General features: G+C 40.4%; 1 non-coding gene across 1 annotated transcript; it reads right to left on the bottom strand.

Moving 5' to 3' along the window:
• Nucleotides 1-11,534: 11,534 nt before the first annotated feature.
• TRNAF-GAA (transfer RNA phenylalanine (anticodon GAA)) lies at nt 11,535-11,607 on the bottom strand. Its single transcript has one exon. It is a non-coding gene; the product is annotated as a tRNA-Phe (tRNA).
• Between the last annotated feature and the right edge of the window lie 2,601 nt (nt 11,608-14,208).

The following is a 14,208-nucleotide window of genomic DNA, read 5'->3' as shown; positions in this document are numbered from 1 at the left end:
TCTACCACACAGAATAAAAACTTGCATGTCCCAGTATTTCACTGAAAGCTTTCTCTATCATCTCCCACTCTCTCTCTTTCTCTCTCCAGTGTTTAGGCAGTTTTGTAAATAGATATAATAAAAAATAGCTGTGGTTATAGTAGTGGTTGTGTCTATGCTATTCAATATTTCCATGGATGTTCAACCACATCATTCTAGAATTCTGTTATCTATGCAACAAACATTACCATCACACAGCTAAGGACTTCATCCATGCTGCAGACACTATAATCAGCACTTTCAGGCTCTCAAATCATTATATCAAAAATATGTTATTTGCCAGACACGTTCAAATGTGTTTCTACTCCATCTATGTAAACACAAAGCCAATTAGTGAAACCATGTAATCTAGAATACATTTCAACTCATCTCCCTTAGGATCCAATTTACCTGGAACTGACTTTTGTCTGCTGCTCTCCTTTACACAACATGTGAAAAAGACAGAAAGTAAGCCCAGTGCTTGGAAAAATATGTTGAAGAAACTCTGAAATTATAAATGGGGGCACTAGCTCAATACAAATCTGAGTGACACAACTCCCCTGTAATACTACACCTCCCCTGAAAACACATCTCTGATGGGGGGAAAGATCAGTATATGCAGATAGATGAGACATTGTCTTGAAGTGGAGTTACCAACACACCATCTTAGAGCAATTAAAATGAACACTTTACACATATTTACTGGAACATCCAAAAAAGCATCAGAAAATGCTGATGGAGTACAGCTGTCTGACTGAACCTGTAAATTGAGGTGTCTACCTGTAAGATACAGGTCTGAGCAGCCATTATAATCAAAGCTGGCTCAATTCAGAGACCCATATGAAGGTGGCTAATGCCATTTGAGACCCCATATGAGGCAGAAAGAGTGAGCACAGAGAAAGGCGAGGTACTGAGAAAGACATGGCAAGGTAAGGCAAGGAAAAGTGTTTCTAATGTAGTGCAAGAGGAAGGAGAAATGATTAATTTTCAGAGAAGCTAGATAAGGAAGTGGAGAAAAGGAACAGTGGATAGACATATGAAGATTACTTAGTTAACATGGGAAAGAAAACTGCAACAAGTAGAACAGTGTAAGACAAATACTTTTTCTTATATTTACTCCCTTCCATCACATAATTTTACAAAACTGGGAATATGCTATGGCATGCAGTCCTGGCATAGATGTAGCATTAGTCTCTAGTCTTCAGCAGTGCATCCAAATTTCAGGTGTTCAAGGAGCTCAGGAGGTGCTCCATGGTCTGTGTTTTCTCACATGTGCCTAGCACTGGAATAGCCTCATTTCTTTTGTGCTTGTTTAGAAATGGTTCAAACTGTCTTGTATTAGCCAATCTGTTCCTGCATAGCTAGGTATGCAGGTATTTGCTGCCATCACTGTTCACGTGTAATCCTCTGTTAAATGTATTTAATCATAAACGCCACATTTGCACATACTTTTTGTAGAAAAACACTTCTTTGTCATCTTGCGGCGATGTATCATTGTCAGTGGTGATCAGCTCAGTCATCCACAAATAGATACCTAGTGCCTTTTGAGATGTCCTAGGATTTCTGAGACATACTTTCCTCCTCTTCCATTCCTCCTCCCACCTGGGCTGAGCAGGATCATTAAACATATGTTTCACATGTTTTGCTTCAGACAAAGAAGTAATTCCACTGGGAATGCTTAAAGAAAAGAATTACATAAGCAATTGGTTATATCAAGACTTCAATCACTGGTTGCTCCTCCTCAAACTTCAGCGTCTTTATTCTTATGTCTTTTGTATCTTTCCTTCCTTTTTCTGCATTTTTCTTTCTATCTTAGGCATAATCTCGCCTATCTTTTTTTTTTTTCCCCAGCTCTTCAGAATTTGCACAGTATTAGAGCTGCAGGCATTTGGGCTGCCTGGCCTGAGATTTAGCTAACTGAACAGGACACGGAAAACTGCTGGACATGACATGATGAATTGCCGGATGGGACAGAAAACAGAGTAAGAATCTGACCCATGCACAAATAGCGCCATGAGGAGTGGCTGGCATTCACAGATGGTTGAGGAGGAGTTGCGTGAGAACAGCCAAACCCTGCAGGTAATGAGAGGGGAGTTTTGTGGGCGTTTAGAGGAGTACAGTCTTGTAAGGCCAGCAGCACCTTGGTGACCATAACAGCACTACCATATAAAGCTAAGCTTGCCCAGTTAATGGCATCAGAAATACCAAATTTAGGTATAGATGTCATGAAATTGGGACCACTGGCAAAAAAAAGTGATTAGGCATAGGTTGTTTTTTTAGGAGGAGACAGGAGTGGAGAAAGGGTGGAAAAAGGAAGGCAAAGAAATGGAAAATGGGATAAGAAGGTGTGCAGTCCATGTGAGGGATGCCGGCCAGCCCTGTGCTTGGTCACCACGGCTGGAGCAGGACAACAAACCAAACCTCTTGTCCTCACCATGTGGCAAGAGTCGGGTCTGTGTCCATGGGTAGGAGGGAGACGGGCGCAGGGTGGGTGTTCTCCCCACCTGGTGAGGGAGCACTGGGCAGACAGATCAATCACCCTGGTGTCCCCATGTTGGCGCCTGCTCCAGGCTTGCCGGCATCAGCAGCTACCCACAGCTGCCTAACTCACAGCATGAAAGACCACAAATAAAACTACAAAAAGACAGCTGTCTTTTAATTAGGCATTGGGAAAATGGCAGGCACTGCCTATTACGTAGCCTTGCTGTCCAGCTGTTACCGCAGCTTCTCCTCAGCTATTGCAGTTAAATAAAGGAGCCATTATTATACCTGTGCAATATCAGTATTATTTTGATTTTTCTAGTAGGGTGCTGAATGACTTTTTATTTAATATGTGGTTTTACTATCTTTTCAAAATGAGTACTGTTGTATGTTTCCACTGTTGCTAAGAACTGTTCATCTAGAGTTGTCAAAAAATTTTTCAAACAACTAATTTCAGCATGAGAGTAGTGGCTAAAGTCCCATTGATTCAAATTTCAACCATACTGTTTTTTCAAGAGTTTTGAGCTACTGGGGTCAGGTTGAAATCATATTTAATTTGTTAGTTAAAATATTTAGGCTTTCTACTGAAGTACAGGAACACAGTGTTTCAGCTACCTTGTAGCCTGGATTCATGCCCAGATTCACCCCTCATATCAAACTTCAGCCTATCGTCAAAGGGCAGCAAATAAACATAACAACATGGACATTTACTCATATTTGGAGTTAGTACAGTCACATAATTTTTTTGGCAAGAGAGGGAAAAAAGAAGCAGAATACTCAAAGGTACAGGCAAAAAAAATCGCTAAACACAGTTCACCCAAGTAATACAGAATTCCTGAGCAGTGAGTAGGCAGTAGGTTCACATTTTTTTCCCTAAAAGAAGGTATTGTTTCTCAGGCTCCTTCTACTGTACTCAGGGACAGATTAGCACCAAGCCAGAGATTTAGCCTTTGGAATTTTTGAAAGAACTCTGGGCAAAATGAAACATTCTACATATGAATTTATGTGGAAATCAATATATCGATAGAAATAATAAACCACATGATGATTCATAATGACAGGTGATAATTCTGGAGATGACAACAAGAAAGACAATTCCATATTGAAAAATGCAGAGATGGAAAGGGTAAAGGTTGAAGTGGAAAGAAAACAGACAGGAAAAACAACAACCTTGTATGTGCTCTATAGGCAAAAGAAAAACATTTTTCGAAAACAAGGAGGAAATAGAAAAGAAAGACATGATATGATAAGAAGGAAACTCACTCAGTCTAGTCCATCCATGGTATCTAAAGCTCAGCACCTGAAACTGATGAACACTTCTGGAAACCTTGGCCACTGTTAACGTTTTCATTTTCTTTTCTTGTAAAGCAAGAGAAGATATTACACATCTGATTCTTTGTTCTGCCAAACCACCTTTACATTAGTTTAGGAGTATTTACACTGTCATAGATCTCATCTAAGAAAGCAGAGATTCTACTTCTGGGGAGCAAAATTTCCAGTCTGGACAAAAAGGGCTTACCAGTTGGCAAGAAACTCAATTTATAACACTTTATCATATTTTTCATTACTCCAAAAATCATGTCACATATCTTTTTCTTATGCATGACATGAAGCTTGCCATAATCAGAATGCTTTGAATGGAAATGAACCCATGCTAATCTTTATTCAAAGCTTACACTGACTCCGCCTTTTTGCTGGTATTTTAAGTGATAAATAAATATTTTGGCTGCTGATTTTAACTGCTTTGAATTTATGTGCTTTGGATTTCATAGAGTAAGCAACATGACCTAAGGCATGCTTTTGCAGTGCTGCCACCAAGTATGTATTATTGGGATATTTCTGAAACTCTCACTGAGGAATGTCTGAAAAAAAGCTATACAGGGTGGGAGTCAATTCACAACTAAGACAGCTTGATTGTGTTTACTATATATATGCATCTACCTAGCAGCTAGGTGTCTAAGTTCCCATTACAGCCAATAGACATCTTCAGTGTAGTGAATGGATCCCAAAGAGCAATATCCTCATAATAGGACACAAATTTCCTAGAAGTTTCAAGAAATCTAGAACATGCTAGATGGTCAAGTGCAAGGGAGAGCTGGTAAGTGCCTAGCTGAGGTAAAGATTGTAGTGTGAAGCTATGGACTGTGAACATTATTAGATACCAGAGAATACACACACACACATGCATGCACGCATGCACACACGTGAGCCATTTTAAGTGACCTGACCAAAAAACTCTCCAAAAAAACGGGAAAAAAAACTTGCGTCTCCTAAACACAAAGCCAGGCAGTAAACACAAATCCATGGGAAGATAGGTTTCCCTACATCTGCTGATCCTGTTCTTATTTGACTCGGTTTTATTTGACTTTATTGTAAGGTAACTAAGTGCAACTAGATCTACACAAAAACATACAAGTAATTAAATCTGGGAAAGAAAACAGCAGCTGGAGAAATGAATTCTTTCTCTTAGCTTTACATCTCAGGGCAGTTTATCTCAGAAAAACAGTTTCTCCAATCCTCCAAATTTTTCAAATATTTCAAAATTACCATATGGGATGACCTAGGAAGAAAAAAGAGTAATTGCCACTCTGTGCCCTCCTGTGTCCTCCAACTAGCAATGTAGGTTTCTTTACCCTTGCAAGATTGTTTTTCATTTCTAGTGAGTCTTATGATAATTCTTCAACCTTTTACATCCCTGTATTTAGGCTTGTCGACTTCTATCTCCATTCTCTCCCGCACTTCTTAAGTGTAGACCTCCTTGACTCTTTCCTCCACACTTTTCTTTCCCCTCTCACCCCATTTTGCTCTTCCCTTCTCATACACGTACACATGCACCGGCTCTTATTCATCTCTCTCCTCGCTCTTCCTTCTTCCAACACAAATCACTGCCCTTGCATAACCTTACTCTCCAACTCACTGTCCTGTGACTGGAAGAATGAGTACAAAGTTTCGCCATGCAGAGTAGCTCTGGAGATCTCATGATCTTGTCCCTACACAAAGTGCCTCTTGAGATGAACAGTCTCATCAGCTCCTGCCCTCTCACATTTATGCTATTTATCCAAGGCCTTTTTAATTTGCCGACTTCTTTTCCTTAACGAGTCTCACTGAAAACCAACATATTTGCTCTAATATATCCATACATTGTTAGAACAGAACAGTAATTCAGAGGAGAGTCACCTAATCAGGTCTCACAGACAATATACGACAAGATTGCAGCCAGGAATTCAACATGAGTTAAAGACAGCTTCCCAGTTGTGGGTGAGTTTCCTTTTCTTGGCAGCCACAAGCCCGCTGTGCTTGTATCCCGTCGATCGGGACGCTGTTTACTCAAGCTTTCCTTGTTTTGTGAATTCCACTCCTCAGTGTTTCCCTGGCCTCATCAGCAGACTTCCTAGTCACCCTAGAGGGTGAATTTTACCTCATCTAACATTAGATATCTACTGATTATAGATAATCCAAACCTAACTGGTGGCCCTAAGCTTCCTTTATATAAGCTCCTCTCTTAATGGAGAGAAATAGGTGTTTTTAGGGTGCCGTTCCCTTGACCTGTTTTCTATCCCTGTATTAGGAGGGGATGAATTGCATCAAACAGAGGCCTAACCTTCTCTATTTATTCTAAGGGGAGCCTAGGGTGCTTGTTCAGTGATACTCAGTACACCTCAGAGGACTACATTTAGACAGATGAATCCAGTCTGGAGTCCTCATTGAAATAAGTCTTTTGGCCCAAGCGAACTTACCTCTCACAAGTCTGGAGCTGACCATAATAGGAAAGTCCCGCTGCTTGAAAACGTCCACTTCCAAAGCTCCAAATCTGGTGGCACTTTGCTTCTCTCCTCTCCAACAATACATGCTAGCTGAAGCACACAATATATACAATCTGTTTTAAAAGGTCCTAAAATCCTACACGGCTTTAGTACAGCAGATATCTGTGCCAACACTGCTAGAACTTTTCACAGCCTTAAATAAACATTATTTAGAAACTGTTGACGCATTTTTATACTTTTAAGTCAGGCATTGCCTTAGTGTCATTCTATTCATTTTTTGTCTGAGATAATTTATGAAGATTTTCACTTCCTTTGCAAAATTTCTCTTCTGTCTTATTACTTTGTTTGACACCTCTGAGAAATCTCTTCAGACATCATGAAGCAATATCATCAGTCTACTAATGAGATTCAGTACCAAGTCATTTTTCATCTAAATAGACACACTTTTTCCAGTGTCCACCATCTATAGGAACAAGGGTGAAAGCTTAAGCTACTTACAGTTTAGATAAGTACAGTGCTGACTGGCAGAGGAAACCATCCTGAGTATTCAACATCACTTATCTCAGCATCTTCAGCTGACAATGTGCAAATACTGTCAAAGAGATCTTCCGCCTGAGAGCCTGACTATACCTGTCTACGCACCAGAGCTGTAGTGACCACATATCCAAAGACTGTGCAAAGACTTTGTTATCTCTAGTTACTTCATCATCTTCTAACCTGGACTGACTATGAAGGCAGGCAAAGAATATAGGGTACCATAGGTACTTTATATATATAAACTATGGGTATCTGGAAGGTAGAGAGCTAAATCTCAATTACCCTGTAGTTCCTAAATAGCCAGTGGAGAGAAATAAGCACCTCCACAGGATGACTCGTCCCGTTCTTGGACAGGCATCTCGGAGAGGTCAGATGACCTCTCTTTGTCCCAGTTTCTCTCCCCTGACCTTACAGGGAGGGCCGGGTGACTAGTTCAGTCTTAGCCAGACACTGAACTATTAAATGTCTAAAGTTAAGTGAGATGAATCCTACTCTAAATGACTATGGTAGGAGATTACTTGATTTCTATACAGAAGACTCATACTGGTTGACAAAATGTGAAGCGAAATGTAAGCTATTTTAATATTCTAGTTTTGGTACATGTGGACCTTTACAGATGTTGTGCAAAAAACGTAAAAAGCCTGCAGTCTGGCTCCCTTCATGACCCGTCTTTCAGCATATAGTCAGAAACGTGTAAGCCAGAGACCAGCATGAGAGGGGTATGACAGAGGCCCTCATCCCTACAATTCAGAATCACGTCTGAATCACAGCAAAAGAAATATGAAGCCTTAAACCAGATCTGGCTCTGTACCACATAAAAAATAATTTGAAAGACAGTGCAAACACAGTATTTGAAATAATATCAGAAATCTTTAATGCCCTGATCTTACATTAGTCCTTCTAGAGACAGTTCCAGAAGATACAATTCTCTCACACTTTGTATTCAAGATACCAAAACGAGTATTTATCCTTACAGAAAATATAAAATGAAATAGAAGATATTAATCCCTCGTGTCATGTGGGCTAAATCCCAAGAACATTGTTGGTCAAAGTAATGAATGCTCCCTTGCTTTAAGCAAGTAGACAAACAAACAGCCAAACAAAAAGTATACTGTTCCCTTGGAGATCCTCAAGGAATAAAGATAATATTGATAAGCATAGCAAGACTGAAGGTAAAGATTCATTTAACTGCACAAAATCTGCCTTGTTTAACTATCCCAGATTACATGTACTGTGAATTCTACATTACTACAAAAGTACAAAGCAGGAACCCTATGATATATTTCTGGTGAAAATAAAAACAAAAACAGAAACCCCCAAACTCCCCAGGAGCTGGATTGGAAAGAGCTGTTTTACAAGAAGTTCCTGAGATTAACTCAAATGGAATAAATTTCTCCCACCTTCATCTCTCATGGAAAAAAAAAAATTAGAGACTTGAATGTAGAGTGCCAGATCCTGGAAATGCATAATTAGCTGAAAACTTTGGTTTTCTTTTTAAATAGATTTCTTTTCCAGAAATTTGAAAAACATTATTCTAGTTTTTTTATGGGACCAGAAACCAGATGGCTAATAACTAAGAGTTCTTACTAAAAATTAAAAAAAAAAAACCCTAATCATGAATCCTGACTTATTGAAATCACTGTAGTGATCATACTGCATATGTAACAGAATTTGAATGGATGTCTGAAAAAGGTGCAGAGGTCGAAGTCAGAAAAGTTTTAGTTAGGAGACAGAAACAAACCTTTTCTAACAGACAAACCCAGTTTTCAATGCAAAAAAGAAGGAATTTTTACTACATGTAAGAATGAGTAAAATTTATTCACAGGTGAGAGGCAGACAGGACAGTAACAAACATCAGGTGCAGAAACTGTCTGGAGGGACAAGGAGGTGGATTTTTAAATCAGGTAGATGTGGAAGTCTGGGGACATGAAGGAGGAGAAGGAGCATCTTGCTTGAGCAATACCTGAACTTGCTAAAACCCTCAAAAAGCCTGTGTAATATGCCAGGAACAACAAGTTGGCTTGGCCACTGTTATAAATATCAGATAGAAGGTAATTCAAAGTAAAGCCTTAAGCTGCTTCATCATGTGTCATACCTTGTTGTTGCAAGTTCTTGTATTTACGACTGTGGCAGGGCCAGTGTGTGTGATACAGCTCTCCCGGAGCTGCTGCTGCAGGTTTCACTCACTTAAAACAGTGACTCAGTAGACAAAAATGGTCACAGAAAAAAAACATATCAGCCAAATCTACCAGATTTTGAATGTTTGATTAAGACTGAAACATCACTATAAGTCGTGACTTTCCTCTGAATCCCTGTGAGACATCAGCTTCAGTATTCGATGTTCATTTTAAAAATACTTGCAAGCGTATCTGTAGTGGCAAAGGAGTTTCCCAGTTGCACAGAAGGAACCCTATGATTAAAAAATAAAGGCTTAGTGAACTAGACATGAAAGTAGCCTGGATCTGCTTCCTAGCAGAAGGTTCATCCTGGAGGAAGAAGCTAATAGAAAAATAAACGGAAATAGAGATGTTTCACTGGCAAGAAAGCAGCAATGCCAACAAAAGGATGGTGTAAAGCAGATAAAGCTGAATGAAAAATGTCTGAATGTGGTGTGACATAAAAGCAATAAAGCGACAACACTTGGGGTTATTTTCCCAGAGCCTGACAAATCACATTAGAAACCTGCATCGAGCCTGCAAAATCAAACAGACAGACGTTAAAAAATACCAGAATTAAGGTTATCTCTGCAATACTTAATTTTATCCTCTTCTTCCACATAAGACCTGAGGCCTTGTTCAGCACATGCTCTCCAAATCCCATATTGAACAAAAATTAGATTTTCTTGTCAACGTCCCCATGTCTATTGCTCTTAGCATTTCAGTGTTTCACAAAAATTTGTGTTTTACTTCACACAGACTCTGAGAAGATCATGGGTATTACTATCCTTATTTTAAAAATAGAAATTTTATACAAAATTATAGCGCATGACTGTCATATATCCATGCATCTGGGAGCCCACATTGAAAATAAGACCCCGGGAGTGGGAAAGCGCGGCCCATGCCTTTGCCAGCGCTTCAGGGAGCTCTGTGGCAGACAAGACCTAAATTTCCAATGTAGCACTTGCAGGGTATGTCTATACTGGTACATAAAAGCAGGCTTGGGACCAAGTCCTGGCCCCCTGGCCAACTGGCCTGTGACCACACTGAGCAGGGCCAGTCCCTCAAGAGCAAATGTAGCTTGGAAGAAGTTTCTTATAGGGCTGCAAAATACAGCTAGGGCACAAGCTAACAGTTCAGCAGAGTGGACAGTCGGGGTCTAATGCTCATGCTTGCTCTCACTCTCTCTTACTTAACAGTATAGAAATGGCCAAAAAGAAAGCAATCTTTCTCTTTGTTTGCCTCTTTATTACACATCCAGTACAAATGACTACCTACTTAAGTCTTTCCCATACTACCATTAAATCCTTGCTGAATAAATCAGTTCTTTGGAAAAAGTATTTATTTCTTGCATCGCACTCACAAGAGTACAGATAAAGCTGCACGAGTAATCTTAACTTTAACTTTTCCTTCTATCTATGAGTGCTTAACTGGGCAGTCTAATGTGCTTTCGAAGGCTTGAAAATTTGTTGGGGAAAAATGGTAATACCGTTATACAGTTATACTGTCCCTCCCCTATCTATCTTACCAGTAGGGGGTCTGAGTAACAATTCTCCCACTTGCTCTGATGGGATAGTCACCAGCACTAAGTGCTTCTCAGATGAGCAGGTCAGCAGCAGTTCTTGATGTGATGCTGTGATGAGAAAGCGAAACCTTTTTGCGACTAGCTTAAAGATCACTGAATGGAAGTAGAGAAATGATTTACTTCTGTGTTTTGCACTGGTGACACCGGTACCGGAAGGTGTTTTTCTGTGTATTGTTCTGGTGTGAGTAAACTGAAAAGGCTCCAAAAAAAATTGTCTGAAAGCACGAAAAAGGGTCAAAAAGTGAGAGATTTAAAGATTTCGATTTCTTTGGTGTATCACAACAATGGCAGGGTGATGGCTTGTTTAACAAACCTTCATGAGGAGCAGATGTCAGGTACTGAAGGGATCTTTAACCTAGCAGGGAAAAGGGTTAACAGCCAGAACTTAACAGATGACAGGTTCAAACTAAAATAAGGGATATATTTGGAACGGTTGCAACGAATTGTCAGGAGAATTAGTGAATTTTCTGTTCTCTTGATGTCTTCAGATCAAAAAGAGATGCCCTCCTTAAAGATATGCTTCAGAAAAATCCAAGTTACCGGTCCCAACATAAAAGTAAAGAAAGAAGCGGGAGGGGTTATCTGAGTCGTAAAGACTAGATTACATTTATTACTAGGCTCTTCTGGCCTTAAAGGCTATTCTTTACTCTTTGTGCGAAACAGGAGGAGGTTCAGCTACGTTTGGACACCCAAGCAACAGTGAGATTCAGGAAATTTGATCTCGACTCGAGATTTTGCCTCTGCCTCTTTCCTCCCTCTCTTGGGGGTTTCTCCTTCTTCGTGCTCCCGCCCTTCCCGCCGTCCAGCTCCTTCTCTGCTGCTTTTCACTCTCTTGCTCCTAGAAGCCATTTCCATCGCCTGCGGCGGCAGGTCGGAGCAGGGCAAGCACAGGCGTCCCGGGGGCGGTGGAAAAGGGTTTCCCGGCGCGGCGGCAGCGGGGCCGGGGACCGCCCGCGTCGCGGGTGACGCAGAAACGAAAGAAAAAGACTGGTCTGCCGAAACCCGGGATCGAACCAGGGACCTTTAGATCTTCAGTCTAACGCTCTCCCAACTGAGCTATTTCGGCCGCTGTCCGCGTGCTTGTAAAGTCTCGCCACAAGGCATTCTCGACGATAAATCATTTAGCCGGTAGCCAAATGAGTTCATTTCTCTCCGGTGCTGTACAACCAATTCCGTGATCAAGCACGTGAAAGCGCGCTCGGGCCACGGAGGGGCTGGTTCCCCTCTCGCAGAGCGCACCGACACTACAGCGCGGTGAAAACGCTTTCACCACTAAGCTCGGCGTGCTCTCAGGAGGGCCAACAGCATATTTCTGAGCACACCTTATTTTCAGAGTAATACCACATGCAAAAAAAAAAAAAAAAAGTGAGTAATTTAAATAAGAAAGTAGCTTTTATTACCTAGTTCAAGGAATACCACAAAAAATTGATTTCAGGTCTTTTCAATTAAAATTTAGCCTGACTGCAAGGGCAAATACAGTGTTAACATGAAACTCTATGTACCACATAAACTACATACATTTAGTAGCAGTATAAAGGTCTTTCTGTTACAGCTCCCTGTACTACTTGGGGGATAACAAGAACTGAATTATTCTCTGGGATTCAAAAGCATTACACTGGGAGTATTCTAGCTTCAGAGTTTTTGATGACTTTACTTTGAAGTCTGAAAAATTCTGTACATGAGTTCTGGCACTCTGAAACATGAGCAGAAAAAGCACCCATCCTCCAGTCTCGTTTTCAAAGGGCTTGCTCAGTGATATATGTCACACACGAGAAGCTCTGCAAGTGTGTATAAACCACAAAGTCTAACTAAGCATATTTATAAGAAAATTCAGCTTATTTCCACACAGTCAATTAGGCATTTACTGCAGCAGACAGTCATTTTGCTTCTGTAATTACAAGTCTGAAAATCCAGGATGCACAGAAGAGCATATGTTAGCGTGTGTGGTCTTGGTAAGGGAGCTGCTGTCTGTAGGTGCTTGTTTGCACCACTTACCACTGCGGAAAGACCAACTTGTGAGAATGTGCCCTATTTGTGTTCCCTGCATGCTGTGTGGGGAGAAATGCTGCTTTGCAAGGTTGTCCACTGCTTCTCCACCTTCTCTAATAAAGCCAAACACACCTCTGTCTCTTCCTCAGTAATAGCGGAGTTGAACATATTGCTCCTTTTTCCAATACGGAAGAAGCAGTCTTTTCCCCAACTCGCCCCAAAAGTATATGGTGACATACATCACCAAATCTCCTTTTTCTTTTGAGCAAAAAGTGTCATTTTTCTCAAGTTGTCCAGCTTCAGGAAAGCCTTTTGTGACCAGCGTTCTCCAGCAGCTGCACTTGGCAGATCTGGACAGGAGACACTTCAAGAAGCAGAAGGACAGATGGTTGGGTCAGCAGTTCCTTCCCTAGTGACTGAAACCAAAATTTCAGTTAGGGAAAGTTTTTTTTAAAAAGACACCATAATAGCAAAGGTGCGGCAATAATAACATACTCATACAAAAATCTCATATTCTCATGACTTTCCATTGCCACTGGCAATGCCTGTTTTGTTCAGAAATGATGAATGTAATCACTTAATGAGCGTGTCTTGTACTGATGCAGCTAACATAATCTTATGATCTTTGACACAGAAAAACTCCAAAAGTGTGATTACATGCATGCAAGTTAAAACACTGTTGACATTACAGTTTCCATACCCATCACCACAAAAACCAAAGCTATTATAGATGAACGGGTTGTTTCTGATTTTCATTACTTTCAGAAACATTTGTTTTTGCCAGAGGAGGCAACAGAAATAAAAACGAATAATGGTAATGCAAAAAAAAAAAAAAAACAGGAAAAGGATGATTCAGAGTTGGATACAGTATGTTTAATAAAACAAAAATGATTTTTCCCCAGCAAAATGTAATCTTTTGTACAAGAATCCCAGTAACTGAAAAGTAGAAATATATTAGCATTTCATGGCTATTTAACGAGAGCATCAGAATAAAGTTTTAGCAAAATGGAACACTCTCAGTACAGCTGAAACTATTTACAGTTTTATTTTAATGGAGAACTGCGTTAGTGGTATTTTATACCCCTTAGAATAGAATCAGTGGTAAAAAACAGAGTTTTTCACGCACAGCCTTCCCATTCCATCCTAGCAAAGAACAGGATGGGCCAAGAAAAGCTATTTGCTAGTCTGTCACATTACAACAACATAAAGCAGTCCCAACCAAAACTGGGATCCCATCATGCTAAGCCATATACAAATAAAAATGTCAAGATTCAAGATTAAAGTCAAACTAGAGAAAGTAAGTATTCTCTCTCATACGCAGACTGGAACCTGACATACACACAAAGGATCAAAAGGCCACAATTCACAGGGAAGCTTGCCTGTAGAAGTTAACTGCCTCATCTTTCTGCTTCACTCTTCTTTCAAATTCTCTTTTAAGTGCTGCTTTTCCAAGGAATCTGCTGGATTGCAGCTTAGCATACAAAGATAATGCAGCAGCATTTTCCCCCAATACATTAGGTTCAAATACGTGGGATTTCAGGAGGTGCTTCCTGAAGATCTGATCCATCCCCCAACAGTAATCCCCCCAAAAGAGGCGTAACACAGCTACTCCCAAATAATTTCCCAAGTGTCAGCCTCTCACCTGTGAAAGAACCTGGATAGAAACCCAAGTTTCTCA

The sequence above is a fragment of the Dromaius novaehollandiae genome, chromosome 1 (genome assembly GCF_036370855.1).
Source record: "Dromaius novaehollandiae isolate bDroNov1 chromosome 1, bDroNov1.hap1, whole genome shotgun sequence".
Taxonomy (NCBI): Eukaryota; Metazoa; Chordata; class Aves; order Casuariiformes; family Dromaiidae; genus Dromaius; species Dromaius novaehollandiae.
Note: the sequence above shows the minus strand (reverse complement) of the source record. Positions and strands in the feature narration are given on the sequence as shown.